The sequence below is a fragment of the Poecile atricapillus genome, chromosome 3 (genome assembly GCF_030490865.1).
Source record: "Poecile atricapillus isolate bPoeAtr1 chromosome 3, bPoeAtr1.hap1, whole genome shotgun sequence".
Classification (NCBI taxonomy): Eukaryota; Metazoa; Chordata; class Aves; order Passeriformes; family Paridae; genus Poecile; species Poecile atricapillus.
Window position 1 is genome coordinate 29,420,918 of NC_081251.1, and position 14,494 is coordinate 29,435,411.

At 37.4% G+C, this 14,494-nt stretch overlaps 1 protein-coding gene across 7 annotated transcripts in view; it reads left to right on the forward strand.

Annotated features, from left to right (window-relative positions):
* The window catches only part of COL19A1 (collagen type XIX alpha 1 chain), a 186,383-nt gene that overhangs the window by 52,547 nt on the left and 119,342 nt on the right, over positions 1–14,494 (forward strand). The gene's annotated exons all lie outside the window — the stretch shown is intronic.

A 14,494-nucleotide genomic window follows, 5' to 3' on the forward strand; every position in this document is an offset into this window, starting at 1 on the left:
GGTGTTGAGTTTTCAGTAATGCAGTCTTTTCCTTGCAGCTGTCTTGAAAGGTCTCTGGACATATTGCCTTCCACATTTCATGTCCTACACAGATCCTTGACAGGGATCAGGATATTTCCTAATTAGCTCATCAGCGTCTTTGAGAAAACTTCCAAAATGCATGTGGAGCACTGGATAGATACTGCTTAAAGCCATCTTACTTAGTTTAGCTAATTTAATATCCAATTTTGGACAAATCCAAAATTCATCCAATTTATGGATCCCATCACTGCAAATCGGTTGTATTTCAATATCCTTAGATCACATATAGACATAAATTGTGTTAGTTATACAACTTTAGAAAAATCTTTGTGCTGTTTGCTCTAGAGTCTCTAACAAAATCAAGATAACATAACCAGTAACACAGGAAAAACATTTGACATCAGAAATATTTTCGAAGTAAGAGAGTTGTGAGCTGTAAGAATGTGGTCCAATTGGAAATTTTATTACCACTAAGTTTAAAGCTTGAGAATTGCTGATTATGGTAAATCAGGAAGTTGGATGCCATCTATTGCAGCAACAAATTTTCTACAATTTTTAATTCTTTTTGTGTTTACAGTGATATCATAGCGTAAAATTAATATACATCTGATTTTAAGAGACAGACACATATGAAAATAGTAGGTCTCAATAGATTTGTGATACATAGATATGCTTAAAAATAAAATAAATTTTCTTACTTGGAAAATACACTTTAGATCACTATGTTTTCCAAAACGTGTTTCATTGCTTCAGCGTGTATGGTTCTTGCCTGCTTGCTCTTGCTCTCTCCTTAGCATTGCAAGAAAGTGTTTTGAATAGCCTTTGATCATAAATTTGATTCCAAAGAGCTGTCTACTGTGCTGACTTATTTTTGCCTTATTAGGTGATTTTTGCAGTTCACAACTCCAGGAACTGTTGAGCTCCCTGGTTTTTCAATTCCTAAAGCAAAACGACAGTAGTTCAGTTCAGTTCTTGAGAGAAAGTTCTGTGGAATCAAATTACCTGGCATGCACTGACACTGCCTGGGTGTTATTTCTATTCTGGAGGGAATGGTGCTGGTGACTGCTGTAAGTGTTGGTGGGCAAAGACTTCATATTTTAATTAAAGAATCGTTGCTTTTTGAGGGAAAGGAAATATGCTTCAGTCCCCTTTGAGGAAAGTTACAACATTGTCTTCTGTGCTCTCATGGGTTCCCTCAAAATCAGATTAGTATGTCTCAGTAGGACAAAAGTAAAAATGTGATTTTGGAGCCAGACATTACTTGTATTGCTTGGCATCAAAGCCGTGGTCCCTTGCAGGCAAGTGACACTGGTGAGATAAGAGTGGGAGGTGTATATACCCTCTGCTATTTGCACTGGAACTGCATTAATCAGCAGAAGGTGGCTGGTCATGGGGGCCTGGACTGCAGCAGCCGCATTGGGATGTGACGTGAGGTGTGGCCAAAGCAACCAAAGGTCACCATTCATTTCTGAGGGGTCTGGGATGCTGGGAGCAAAGCAGAGCGTGGCATAGTGTTGTGCAGGGCAGGCCTTTGTTAGCCTGTTATGTAACGTGGAAGTAAAACATAATGCGGTTGTTAAATAATGCAGCCATTAAATACAGCCCTTTGTTCCTTAATCAGAGAGTCATGAATACTCTAGCTGTGAGTCTGCCTGGCTCTGGGATTCTTAACTGTGTTTGAAAAGCCTCAGTCAGGACCTCATAGAGCTTGAAAGGGCAGGGGGAGGCTTGAGGATCCTTCTTCAATTGTTCATAAATTGTATTTATTGGATATTTCTGGAAGGTTTCTGTGGCACATAGATTTTAGTCTTGTCTTTCTTCCCTTGATTTTTGAGTGGTAGAGACTAGGTTTTGAAACTGATACTCTGAACTTTCCACATCTCATCAGAATGCAGAGCTCTGAGAAAAGTACCCATTATTGTACTGTGAAACTTGGCAGCGGTGTGTTGCAGGAAATGGACTAACTGGGGAGGAAGGAACTTTCTCACTGTACTGCCACATTGTACATCTTGTCTGACACATTTTGCTTAGTTTTGTTTGTCTTCCTTTAAGGCAGTATGTATTGAACCTCATAGAATACTAGACTTTTTGATCTGATGAATCATTGATCTATATTAGGATAACTATGGATATTGTTATTGTGCTTCATTTAAATTATATATAAGATTATTTTCTGCCTGGATAATAACTCCTATTATGAGTAGCACATTAGATTTTTTTTAAAAAAAATCTTCGTTTCATAGGGTAGAAAATTTATACATAGTACAAATTATACAGAGGTTGTAGATAATATTGTTGGCTGCTGTGACTTGTGGCTTGTTAAATTTCCTTTGCCCTTTTTTCAGGAGTGAGTTATATTACTAAAATTTAAATAAGTGGAGCTTATATGTGCATTTTTAATGGCAATGAATATATTTCTTGCCCCCAAACCCACTAATATTGTAGCATAGGTTTTATATTCCAAAATCAGTGTAAATTGCTTTTTAAAATTCACAGGTACCAAATTGTTGGAAATAAAAACTTCTTTTTATTACTAGAGTAAAATCATTCACATATATTGCAAACCAGAATGTGTTCTTATTATTTTAGTTCTCACTGCTGGCCTGTATTTATAAACACCTAAGATCCATACTGCATGTTTCAAGTCTGAACCGATTAAATCAATGTGACATGCTGAGGCTGGGCCAAGTCTTGTCTAATCAGCAGTCAGCACTGTTGCTCTGGCATGAGGCTCCCAAAAATAGAAACACAAGAAGTCAAACAAGTAAGTGGAAGGGCACTAAAAGAAAAAGTGCTGCTAATTCCACTGTTGACTTTTTGTCTAATGGATTCTTGTTCCCAGGCCACGCTAAGTAAAGCAACTGGCACAGTCTGTGCTGCTGCAGATGGCTCAGCAGTGACACACGTGGCCCAGCTGGGTGACAGGTGTTTGATTTGCGTTTAACAAGTACCTCACACAAGACAGACTTTTTTTTTTTTTACAGATACCGAGAAGCTAGTCAGCTAATGCTTTTTCTTCAGAGTTAACACCCCTTTCCCTATGCTCCCTTTCTATTGTGAATAACAGTTCTTCTGATTGTCCCACACACATGAAAATAACATGATGTTACTTTGAAATAAGACTCTAAACAGGATAAATTAATTCGTAATTAACTTTGTTTAATAGTTGTAACCTGTTACCTTAACACATGGAAGATACACAGCATATTATTTGTAGCTATTGACAATAATATCACAAGAAATAATTATTTAGCTGTCCACCTCACAGAATGAAAATTCTCTTTAAAAGTATAAATGGAAGGAGAGTGCCAGACATCTGGCCTGTGGCCATTATGCTCTGTGTTAGTGTGTCTTCCCATAACACGACAAGGTTTTGGGACTTTCTCAGAGTAGCACAAACGTGGAGTAAAAGAAATTCCCTGTCCTGTGGAGATACACTATTGATAGAGGTGCACCCTCTATAGGGAAGAGCAAAGGTAGGAAGCTATTTAACAGATGGGAATTGTGTACAATGTGTACAGCGCTATTCCTTAATGAATTTTTGAAGCTTTGTTGTAAGCTGCATTAAAGTACACTGCATAATTGAAGAGATTGTCTCAGTAGCAATCTGGGTGGTAGGAAGAGATGGGTTTTGTTTTAATTAGAAGACGACATTCGTTAGTCAGTACCATGATAGGAACTCTGCTAATAAAGGCAGCAATAAATAAAGAAGAGTAGCAGGATGATTTTGCCAGTCATCTTTGATTAATGGGAACCTAAGCTGGCTGTGGCCAGTTTGTCTTCCCCACCCCATTTCTCCATACTTTGGTCTGAACATTTTTGTCTTCTGGTATCATGAGTTGGAAAAAGGTAAGACTTCAGAATCCATTACGAGAAATGTGTGAGTCTCTGCAGTGACAGGGTTATACTGCCAATGTTGTCAACCAGCCAGAAGAAATACCACCCTCTAGAATACACTGTACTGGCAGAACTTCTGCTGAACCACAGAAGAATGAGAAAGGAATGCATCTGGAGAAATGGGTGTCAGAGTATTGTTGATTCTCTAAATAAACATTAGGCTTTAATGAGAGGATAGTTAAAAACTCACACAAAAGTCTTGTGTCCCTCAGATGGTGGACACGTTGCTTTCTGTCAGGCATCCCAGATGTAGTAAGCAGAGTAGGCTAATAAACTTCAAAGAGGTTAAGAAAAGGCCTGAAAGGGAAAATTACAACCCTACTAGGCTGAGATGTCATCATTATCCCCCAAGGTTCTCAGAATTCATGGGACTTACCTGTAGGGAGCAGCTCCAGGGCTCCTGTGCTGACAGTAGATCTGCTGATCCCGGATTCCCAGGTTAGGCTAGGTGAGTTGGAGTGCTAGATATGTGGTTGGTATATCCTCTTAATCTGTCTCCAAAACACAATAGATATCAAAAAGCACTGTTTTGGAAGTGAGTAGAGACATTTCTTGGAAAAACCTTAAAAATCTATGTGTAAGTGGAGACCTGGAAACTGTACCTTGAAATACTTTATTTGTCTGTGGTTGAAAAGAGGTTTGCAGCTACAAGCACACCAACAATATGGAATTTTACGAAAAGTACTGACACAACTTAGTTCTTAGATTAGAAATTTTGGTCTATATGGAGTTCTGTTTATTTCTGATTCACCCTAAATATTTACTTTTTCTACTGCTTTTTTTCATTTCATATCTGTGTGGTTAAACATCGAAGTTAGTACTTAATGGTCTGTGGGACTGATTTTTTTTTTTTTTTTTTTTTTTTTTTTTTTTTTTGGTGAAAATTTACATTTGTACCAGCCGAGAATCTGCCTCCTGAATCTTCAGATTATGGAACAGGATAGTGATGATGACAATAATAGTCCTCTTATAAAGAATAACATCTGAGATATAAGAGGTTGACCAATGCTGTTTACATTCCTAATATAAACCCGAAGGTCCAATTATTGTGTTGAGTATAGTAGTCATAATATATTATATTATTTTTGAAAAACCTCAGCAATATGTTCATATTGAATAATGCTTTTTTAACATTCATTTGGCATTATTGCATTTCAAATATTATTTGAGCAGGGCCAATTAGATTACTTTCCAGTTTTGTTGAAACTTTAATAGGATTTGGATTTACTTTAACACTATGTTATGGTTGGGTTAGCAATAAATTAATAGATGGTGTGTAGGTCAGGCAATTTTCCTTTTGACAGACCTGCTGTAAGGGATAAAACATAGTTGCAATAAACTATCAGTCGTCCATGAGTGTAAGAGTGCTTCAAACTTCTTTAAACTTCAGATAATGGAAATATCCAGTGGGCTAGACTTAATTTTTTAAACTGTTCACCTATAAGACCTGATAAATTTTTGAGAATTTTTTTCAGCCAGAAGCCTATTTGCATATTCTCACTACTCTATGGGAAATGTTTTTGAATTTTGTTTGCATTTTTTTTATGTTCTGTGTATGATGTTGTAGGTCAAATGAACTGGATTGTTATCTAGCCATGTTTAATCTATCTGCACTGCATTTTTAAGTTTTCACCGCTTCAAGGACATGCAGTGTGTACCACTTGTAATTGCCAAAGGCAGAAAGAAGACCTGATAGTAAAGGCTCTGCTTCTGCTAATACTTTTTTGATGGCACAGAAACCACTCCTTGACATATATCCCAAATACTTCAGTCAGTTTATTACCAAAGACAAAAAGTGGGGAAAAAAAGCCAGTATACCTAGTTGTAGCTGTGCACAACAATAAATGGAGTCATCATTTCATCTTTGGCTTTTCGGAACAACTTGTCTGACTTCTTCCATTGAGTAGAAATAATTTGTGGGAGGAAAATATAGGAGCGAACTTTTGACTTACGTATTTTATGTATGAAAATATATTTTATGTATTTGAATATAGATATGCTTTTATGTATTTGAATACAGATATTTTGTGTGTTGCACACTTTTTGAGACATGCAAAAAAAAGCATAGTAAAAAAAGGAAGAAAAGGAAAAAATGCCACCTAAAGAGAATACAGTCTGGAGTAAGGAGCCCTGTGGCCATGTTCTCTGATGCTCTGAGCTCCCTACAGCTGCTGATTCTTTAGTCTGAATACAAAGCACCAAAACCTAGATTTTCAAGTGTCATTTTAATTTGAATTTGTCATTCATTCAGTTGCCTGAATCAATAGGCAAGTTGGTCTTGTCCCAAAGATGGGTAATGGGAAGTGATGAGAATGAGGAAAAATTGGTGCCTTCTGAACTCAGTCTGTATTATAATATGCAAATAAGATCAGTAAGGTTAATTGCCATTTGCTCTTCTCTTGAGCAGTTACTTAACATGAGCCCTCTAGCTTGCCCTGACCCCCTTGGTCAAACCATGGTGTGTCTGTTCCGCTGGGGCTGCTGTGGAAGCAGGACAGAGCAGAGGAAATGAATTATTTACCTGTCACAAGCCCTTCTTCATCAGGTTATTTTAAGGGAGGATCTTATTCTTGCTCACATGGATCAAATTTGCATCAAGGATAGCACTGAGCAAGTACTCAGGAAGTGCTGGTAGCTCAGCAGTAACCAAGAGGGAATGAAAGCCTTGGTAGATGCAGTGAAGCCAAAATGTCATAATGTTCAGCAGAAACTTCTTGACACAAGTAATCCAGAAAATTCATGGGGCAAGTTTTAATAAATATGTTTTGAATATATTTTTATGTAACTAATATTCTATCAGGTGATCCTAACCATTAACATGAGCCTGTTTAAAGAAACAAGGAATTCTAGTAGACTAAGAAAGGTGTCATATAATGGACTGTAATTGGTGTGGGATTTTTATCTGTTCAAGGCAAAGCTCTGCCCCTGCTGGTGGCTCTGCACTATCTGGGTACGTGCTCCACAGGGGAGGATGCTGCTCAAGCCCACTGACACTCTGTTGTTGAACATTCCGCTCCATTTCTGCAATGCTAAAAATAGTTGTCCTCATTTTAAAACACCAGGCTATTAGATTATTCCAAGGGTCTGGCATACTTAGACTAATGGAAGGCACACATCCATAAATTATCAAAACACTAAGTAGTGTTTGACTGTGCTGATTTTGCATCTATTAAGATGAATTTCCTTGCTAGTAACCCTGGAGTATCAAGCCTATTTTGTAAATCAAGCTACTGGCACTGCCCTAATAAATTTCAAAATAAAAATATTTGGTTTTCATATTGAGCATGGAGAAGAATCTGACTGCTTTGCAGAATCATGTCTGAAAAATGCTTAAAGCATTTTACAGTAATTGTTTCTCTTTCCCAGCCTTGAAGAAAATCTCATGAAGTTCCAGCATGTTTGCAATTGTAAATCTTGTTAGTGCCTAAAATAGTCCAAATAGCAAAATGTATTCCAAGTGATTGATAAAAGTTTCTTTGAACACTTGGTTTTTTTGGCTCCTTATTTTTTTTTTGTATGTGTGTGTTCAGATAATGTGATTCCCAATTAATTTTTTGCTACCATAGGATTTGACAATACAGGTAACAATGCTCCTAATAAAGTTCATATACTTGTATGTTAAGATACTCTCCTTTTATTCTTTTTAATTTTTTTAGTGTAAAAGTCCTTTATTTGGGGAGGGGAAATAGCTAAATGTGGAAAGCAAGGTATAAAAACTGATGTAAATGCATTCTGAGAAGGTTGCTAAATACATGCATACAAAGCATCTCATTCTACTTTGAAAATTCTTAGGTATAAACCAAACCTCTAATTTCATAAGGTGTTGCAGTGCAATTATAACCTGCAAAATCAATAAATTAAAAATATATTAAGGACCATATCTATAAATACTTTGTGCATTTCCAAAACATTTAGATCAATCACAACATCAATCATTTTAGATTTAATAGGAATCAATACTGATGATATTGATGTAAAACTGTATTTTTGCATTGTTGTGTTGAAGAAATAATAATTTGCAGAGCACTGATTAAACAATGCAAGACAGAAGATCTATGGCTTGTCTTCATAAAAAAACTGTGATTGTATTTTGGGGGTGTTTTTCTAGTTCACAGTGATCCAGTATAGCAGGGAAGATGGAATGTTATTATCTGGTAGCAGACTATGAAGAATTTTTTACCATCCATCCTGTAAATCTAGAGAAAATGAAGGGCTAGGGATTAATTTTAATGATTAATTAGAATTTTTCCCAAGTACGCTACCATGTATTGCTAAAGACGGGAGCTGGAAGGAAGATGTTGGAATCTGTGTTACGTGTGGAGTTACAGAAATGCCATTTTAGCAAGCTATTTTAAGATGTATTTGTAATTGTTTTATGTCATGAGGACTTTGTATTTGTTTGCTTAATTATTTGTATCATTCTGTTGAATAATTGTTCTTTTATTCTCTCTTTCTGTTTTTAAGAGAGACTGCAGTTTTTTCTTTGTCTCTGTTCCTTTTGTGTCTGTGAGGCATTTGTCTCCTGCTTGGCTTGGAATCAAACAAGTGAACTTTGAAAACTTTCTTTTGTTGCTGAATCTTGGCATGGTCAGAAAACCCAGTTGGGTGGTGTGCAAGTTACTAGAGCCAGCTTCTGTCAAGGACATCAGATCCATGAATGGAATGGAGAAAGTGTTTCATTTTAGATTCTTTTAACAAATCTTCTAAGCTCCTATTTGAAGGCATATGAGCACAGATGAATTCTACCAGAATTTAGCTCAGTAACTTCAGTTTAATTATGACAAAAATTAAGGTATTCATGGTGGCATATTTCATGAATCTGTAAATGGAGGGTGGTTCTTAGCTTTGAGTGGCAGATCCAGGTTCCCGCTAGGTCTGTAATTATTTAATACGCTTTGCTAAGAAGGAGTGGGAAAGGAAATCCCTGCAATATTTTACATTTTAATTCTAAATGAGACATTACTAAGATTTTAACTATACCTTTTCCTTGTAAAGCTATATACTAAATGCAGAATTTAATTGTCTGTAGCTCTCAAAGTTCTTGATTTATTTTTTTCTTTTGTTCAAATACTCTGCTTCTGAATGTAACTTTTAAGGATCTGGTTAGCTGAATGGAATTTGAAAACTCAAATCTGATCCTTAATTTTCATGGCCTAACCCCCAACAGCAGTGTAGGGAGAAAGTCATTTGTGAGCCAGGGGTGACAGTCAACTGTACAGATGACTTTGCTCTTTTTTTAAACATGGGTTAGAGGACACAGCAAATTGACAGCATATACAGAACATTCACTTGGGAAGTAGGGCAAGCCTGCCTGGTTGCAGAGGATCAAGATTTGCATTTCTTCCTGCTGAGTAAGTTGGTCCCTTGGAGATGAGGAAAAAATCTGAATCAGCCCTTTGAGCAGAGCCTAGAAACCAGCAGTCAGCTCTGTGCATACAGCTCCCTGTTGGACCTGATGGATCCCTGCGTGCTCGGGTGCCTGATAGCCACTGGGGAGACAGTGGAAGCTGTGGAACACTTATCACAGTTTTAGGTACTTGGGTAATATGCAAGACTATTTTGGACTGTCTTCAGAATAGGGTCTGAAATAAATCTTGAGAAAGCTTTTCATGTCATCAAAATTCTCTAAATTCTGGTTTGGCCAGTTGTCTGAAGCAACCTATGGCTATATCTGCTGCAGAATTGGATAATCTGTAAGTTTTAATGGCTTATTATTTTGAAAGTAAAAAGTCTATTAATCAAATACAAGATAAAAGACATAAATAACCCTAGAAATTAATTCAGCTATTCCATAGAAAAGGAATGAGAAGCCATCCATGTCTACATGCCTTTTTCTATTAATTTAGCTCAGTCATGAGTTAGGTCTGTAAAATGATGGCTGTGTACAGTTTGTTTCAGGCAGAAACTGGCTTAGTAGGTGCTCCTAGCAAACCCGGTCTCACTGGCTCCAAGGCAGAAGAGAAACCAAACAAATACCCAAACAAACAAACAAAAGTTTCATTCTAACCATTTACAGTGTCAGCATCCTTTTTGCCAGCTGTCCAGTATCTACATAAACAGTAATTGAATTACATATCCAGTTTCTAAGTTATACAATGTGACAGAGAAACTTTACTACTGGCTTCTCTTTCAAAAGAGAAAGGACATGGTGCTGGGGTACAAACCTGCCCAGCAATATTATTGTGCATTAAGACCAGATTAATTGCCTAAGTCTTCAAACTGTACAGGTATTTTCAAATACAGGATTACAGATTCAAAAATTGGAAATTTGAGAGTCTTGAATTCTCAGCAAAATGTGATGAGGAGCAGCATTTTTTCCATTCTTCCATTTTAATCTTTTGCTCCTTTCTGGAAGTGGAATATGATAGAAAGGCCAGAACTTGCAAAAGGAGACATATTTATTATAGACCTTGCTGGTAATACTTGTTAAAATTGCCTCTTTACATGATCAGGTATTTTGTTGATTGCAGATGTTTTTAATGGCAAATATTTGGAATTAGATCTTAATGTCTGTCCAGCTAATTCCTTTTAGAAAATTGTAGGGGAAATAGTTCTGCTGCTTCAACAAATTAAGAGACCACACAAAAAAATCCCCATTATTTTGTTGTTATTAAAATTTCAAGAAAATGTTCTGCAACATGACCTTGATGCAATTTGTGTATCTTTAGGGCAGACACTTCCTGTAATATAGCACAAGGGGAAGGAAGGAAGGAACTTATTTTCTGCAGATGAGGTAGCCAGCATTTTGTTCAGCAACAAGATTACCAGTCTATCAATTTCTACATTCAAAGCCAGGATCTCACTGACTTGTTCTACAGGCTTGTTTAAAACACTGAAAATCAGATCAGCAATCCTGCAGTGAGTATCAGGACAAGCAATCAATGTTTGTCCATGAAAACTTTTGTCAAATGTTTTGCCTAACTTAATATGAGAATTTTGCCACACAAAGGAAAATTTAAGCCAGCCATACATGTGCTACTTTTTAAATTTCAGTTTTCTATTTCTGTAGCATTTGAATTCTTTGAAGTAAGTTACCAGTGGCTTGGTGGTGCTACACCTGGTATGCTGGGTCATGTTTGGGGGAATCCTCCACCCTCACTTCCACAAGAGATGTAGAGAATCCAGAAAGGGCCTAGCAGGGAATTAATTTATGTTCAGGGGCCTAGAAAACAAGACATCTGAGGAGAGTTTCAAGGAGAAAATTTTTTTGAGTGTGGCAGAGAGGAAGCCAAGGAATGATTGAAATTGTCCTGCAAATCTGAGAGGCTCAGCTGGTTAATCTTCAAGGACAGCTTCCAAAAACCCCAAGAACACTTCATGTTCTTATGCAGGGAGTATAGTATGGCAGAAGGCCAGCATGGATGAAGAAGATGCTTCTAACTGACCTCAGACAGAAAAGAAAGTAAACAGTGGAATCACAGGTGAGCTACACAGTAGGAACACAGAAACACTGCCAGAGCATGTGGTGATAGTTAGGAAACCAGAAACTCATCTGGAATTGAAACTAATAAGGGAGTTTTAAGGGCAACATGAAGGGCTTCTGTTAAGTGCATCCATAGCAAAAGCAAAGCTGAAGCAAACTTCAAAAGTTGACCTGCGACTTATTGGGGTGGGGGATTTGGAAAAGGCTGAGAGTACCCAATTTTTTTTTCACCTCATTTTTTTTCCCTGATTAGTTTTGCCCTCAGGTCTGCCAGTTTAGTTAAGCATGTTAGCAGAGAGTGTGATGATGAACCACTGACCACCAAAGCAGAAGAGAGTCTTAAGGATCACTTAAGCTACTTGGCTGCTTGCAAGACACCAAACTTTTTGCAACCAGGGGTGCTGGGGCAGCTGGCTGATGTCACTGCAGGGTTGCCCTCTGTCATTAGCAAAAAATTATGATTACTAAGGAAGGTCACTGATGACTGGAAACAAGCAAACATCATGTCCATCTTCAAGAAGGATCCATTGAACTGCAGGCCAGTCACCCCCACCTCTGTCCCTGGAAAAATTATATAGCAAATTCTGGAATGCATGTCTGAACATAGGAAGGACTAGAAGGTCACTGTGAACAGCAAGTGTGGATTTACCAAGGACAAATCACACTGACTAACCTGATTGCCTACTTGATAAAATGACTGTCATTGTGGATTAGGGGAGAGCAGTGGACGTTGTATACCTTGATTTCAACCAGGCTTTTGGCATAGTCTTCAGACATATAATTACAATAGAATCTGTGAGGTTCTGACTGGATAAATGAACAGCAGAGTGGGTGGAAGATTGAGGTCAAAGGTGGAATGATGCTATGCAATCTGACTGCTACCTAATAACAAGTGTCACACCCCATGAGGCAATACTGGATATTATTTAATATCCTTATTAATAACATGGATGATGGGGTTCTCAGCAAGTTCATGGATGTTATCAAATGCAGGGAAGCAGTCAGTGCACTGGAAGGTAGGGCAGGAACAATATTTTCAACATGCTGGAGAGATGAGGTGTCACAGAATTCTTAAAGTTAAGCAAAGGCAAACATGAGTGCCTGCCTCTGAGAAGGAATACCCTCATGCCACAGCACAGGACAGGTGCCAGATTTCTAGAAAGCAACTCTACAGAAAGGGAGTTGGGAGTTCTGCTGGATGCCCTTTGTTTGAATGAGGCCAAAGCATCTTGGGCTGCCTTAGCAGGTGCATGTCCAGCAGACCAGGAGGAGTGATTGGTGAGTGCTTGTGAGACCACATCTGGAGTTCTGCATCCACTCTGGAGCTCCCTGGAGAGGATAATGAGCAGCTCCTTGGGGTGAGTCCAGCAGAGGCCCACCAAGCTGGCCAGGGCTTAAAGCCCATGATGTAAGAGGGGAGGCTGAAGGAGCTGGGCTTGTTCAGCCTTAGGGTGAGATGATTTGGAAAGTGGGGGGTGATGGGTGGTGTGCAGACTCATTGCTGTTTGTAAATACTGAGTGGGTGTGGAAAAGCCAGAGTCAGACTCCTATCAGAGGTGTCCAATGAAAGGATGAGAGGCAATGAATACAAGCTAAAATCAGAGAAATGTTGACGCTATCTCAGAATAATTTTCATATAATGAATTTGGGATTGAGTAAAAAACACAAATGGAAAAGCTAAATTAAGAAAACACTTCCGTGAATTTTTTAGAGTAGGTGTTAGCTGTGTTGTGTGTCCAGCAGCTGGGGAAGAATGGGAATCATAGAACAACCCAGGTTGGAAGGGGCTTCAAAAGAATATCTGACATGAATTTTCACAAAAAAAAGAAACCAGAACTGAACAGAAATCATACACATTTGTAAATTATTTCAGGAATTAGGCTTTCATTCCACATGTGAGGACATATGGAAGTTTATTTCACTAGAAACCATTTTGTATGCTTGGTCTTGGGCTTGCTTCTAAAATTGAGCTGTTGATTGTATAAGCCACCCCCACCAAAAGAAAAAAGTAAAAGGCAGACACTGTAGAAAGTGATGAAAAGTCCAGAATTATTTGATAATTTGTATTTCTGCACACCTCCAAAGCTTTGGATTTAATTCCCAGATGTGTAGTACATGATCAATTCACGATACATTACTTGAAAGATTTTACAAAACACTGCTAGAATTTTTGCAAGCTATAGCCAGCTGTTCTAGTTAACCTCACTTAAACCTTAGACTTCTATTTAAGGAAATTACACTCTCTGAAGGGTGAAAGAATGTTTAAACATTTCTCTGTCTAATTTTTTTAAGGAATTTTAAAAAACACCATAAGCTTTCCTTTGGATATTTTCCACTCTTTTCATCTACAGATGTGTAAAAACTCATGCGTGTTGTTCAGGGCCATGAGACTTAATTCTGGACACTGGAAAAGACATGCAAACCATCTTCAGCTATATGATTTGAGAGAGGAAGAAAAAGTTGGCATTTTTTTAATTAGGTCATTTTTGTGATGTCTGTATATACTTTTGCCCATCTGTCTTCCGTATGTCTCACAAAACATGCAAGTACACATTAATAAAATCCTAGAGAAGGTATTTTTGTATAATATAGACAGACTGCTAATTGCATTTGATGAAGATGTTAACATAGTAAGATTGTACACTATGATCCTTTTCTGAGCTAAAAGTTAGGAAGTTAGAGGTGGGAAGAGCGTTATAATAGGCCTTTTTATTGAAATACCATCAAACAAAGAATTCAATCTGCTGAAATAATCTGAGCTTGAGTTAATAGTTTAAAAGTCACCCCTGTGTTTTCTCTTTCTTTGTTTTGGTTTGTTTTTAATAGTTGGGTAATTGGATATGGTTTTCAAAATGAAAGAAATTAGTTTTCTTTTCATAAATTGTATCTGTGTATTTTTTCAGTTGATCTGGGTTGAAGACCTTCACAGTTGACTAGTCATATTTAAAAGTTAAAATGAAGGTATTAATAGGAAAAAGTGTATTAAAATTGACTCTGCAGAAGAATAGAAGTACTTTAATAAGCAGGTCTAGAGTCAATAAATAGTTGAGAATTTTTAAACCTGAGAAAATCCCTTAGGATGAATGGAAAAATAAATTACTCCTATTAACTGACAAAACTATGGAAAGGCATATAATTTTTTTGTAGACATTT